Here is a 2685-nt window from a genome sequence, read left to right as displayed (position 1 = left end):
ACTACGCATATACTAAACTTACATCTGATAGGCACCTAAATCTATATTTTATGAAAAAAAAAAGTAAAACGAAATATGCAATATGCGCAGCCTCTGACGTTAAGTGTACGCGTACGTTGATTTCGTCCTGTGCTGCAGGTACAACAAAGGCGACAGCATCAAATAGGTGGTTTAACCTGTCTTGTTTTCGTGGAAGAGGGTGGGGGGATTCTAGAAATAGCTCATCTATTGCGCAGGCCTCCTGTTATTGTGTCTGTAACATGCGGTTCAGTGACATGGCCATTATTCGGCAGCTGTGATTTGAACAATGTACAAGAATAAGCCTGCAAACTATGACGTGAATACAGTAGTGTCGCTTGGAGGAATTTTATTGTCAGCGACAAACAAGTATCCCGCCTGTTTTGAACAGATCTGCTACAGAAGCTAGAGAAGCACGAAGTTCTGCGGCTTTTTGGTAAACGGATACAAGATAACCCTAAAAAAATAATTTAGGCAGTCTGCAGAATGTCTGAAGGCTTCTTGTAGACAAGCTTGTGTTTAGGTAGATTTAGTATTTTGTCTAAATATATCTATTGACAATGTATAGATAACAGTCTACAACTTGCATGTGACTTTTCGTCTGCTTCTATTCTATAGATAGTCTATAAACAATATTAAAAAACGTATGTTATCTTTTGTATAAATGTATTTATTAAATTGTCTCTAAAGCAATGAAAGAAAAGCGTATGTTCCCTTTTCTCTAATTGTATTCTATACTATCTACTAACAAAGCACAAAAAGCATGCGTTTCTCTTTTTCTATATTCAGTCTATACAATCTTCAGACAAAAACACAATTTCGGATATTTTTTGTCTAATCCGAGACTCCATTCTCTAAACAACAGTCAGTAAGATGTCCAATTTTATTTGTCAAAGGGTAGTCCATAGAAGGCCTATAAGAAAAAGCGAATAAGTGTTGCTCCATTTGTGTAATCCCAGGCTCTTTACAAAGAATATCCCGGCCGTGGCGGCTGCATTTTCGATGGAGGCGAAAATGTTTGAGGCCCGTGTACTTAGATTTAGGTGCACGTTAAAGAACCCCGGGCGGTCGAAATTTCCGGAGCCCTCCACTACGGCGTCTCTCATAATCATATCGTGGTTTTGGGACGTTAAACCCCAGATATTATTATTATTATCTTTACAAAGAATGTCTGAATACTTGTTTGTTTTTGTTTTTAATACCCAATATATTGGCTGTCTAAGACCGAATTTAAGCTGAGTTTAACTACAACACTGATTGTTGGAGGGCCAGTTGGCACATACTGATCGTGAAAGAGCGCTCCGACACGGGACAGAAAAACGAAAAAAAGCACACATACACAGCACTAACAACTTAGTTTATTATCACTAGACAAGCAATAAATAGGAACACATATCTGACGTCACAGCACCAGCAAAACGAAACGCCCCACTATCAGGTATTTCACCGGTACACGTGCACTCAACCTTCGAGGAAACAGATTTCTTATTGTGAATTGGCTACAGAAGGAGAGCTGACACATTCTTGATTTCTTTTATGGATTTCGAAGGCTTCACGAAGTTCTCGTTTCAGCCCATCCGCATACCGGAATATCACTCTGCACTCTTCGAATGAAGGTCGGCATGCGCAGTGTGCAACATGCGCGGCAACACTGCCCCCGGTAGAATTTCGGACGTCGCACACGTGTTCACGTAGGTGATCATTGAGGCGTTGCCCTGTCCATCCTACGTAGGAGCGCCCACAAGACAACGGGATCGCGTACACCTCCTTGCCCTCACACGTAACACACGGCTTCGCGTGCTTCTTGGCGCACAGTTTTCGCGCAGGGTCACTACAATTCGCCTGTCGGCATAGGCTACATAGTTTGCAGGGGGCCAAAAAACAAGATCTATGCCCGATCGCCCAACTATCTTCTTGAGCCTCTGGCTTACACCATGAATGTAGGGAAAGACCGCTGTTTCCTTTTTAAGGAGTTGGTTCGCCAGATTGTTAAGCTGGGGCGAAATCCCGCGCAGTAACTTGCATCCATCCTAGCTTGGCTGAGCGCACGCTCGCGCGAAAGAGGTCTGCTTCCTCCTGTTCTTCGAGCGCCTTGATGATATTAACCAGGGTTGCCAATGGTGGCTACTTTTCGCCAAATTGGCGAATTTGAGAGGCCCTGGGCGACCTAAAATTATGAATGGCGACATGGCGAATTTTTGGCGATTTTCGGCTTAGGTCTCCACTGAGTAATGCATCCTAAGTTCAGTGTCTTTCCAATGAATGAGCGGCAACATTCCCGGTATTTTTCTTGGTTTCAGAACCACAAGTAGAACGTGCATATTACGCGTCATTCGGTATGTCCGTCCTGTAACTCGTGCGTATCTCCTCAATTCATCTAAATGCAGCAGGTACTCGAATGTCCCCCAGCGACATTTTAGCAAAATGTAAGTCAGCGGACTGCCCCGCAAACCACGAGGAGGCAGTGTTTGACTATAAGTATATAGGTTTAGGTGCTTTAAGCTTCTCTAAAGTTTCGCTTCTGAAGGGGCTAGATGACGGGTTGGCCGCGTGTTCCGACCATTTGTTCCGCCAAAGCTCCAACTGTTCTGAATAGCTTGGCGACTTATTCACTGTTGCAGTACCGCCAATTTAGCTTATTTATCGAGGCATTTTCCTCTGTTCTCG

The sequence above is a fragment of the Rhipicephalus sanguineus genome, chromosome 8 (assembly GCF_013339695.2).
Source record: "Rhipicephalus sanguineus isolate Rsan-2018 chromosome 8, BIME_Rsan_1.4, whole genome shotgun sequence".
NCBI lineage: Eukaryota > Metazoa > Arthropoda > Arachnida > Ixodida > Ixodidae > Rhipicephalus > Rhipicephalus sanguineus.
The sequence above is the reverse complement of the archived record's forward strand: the minus strand, read 5'-3'. Positions refer to the sequence as shown.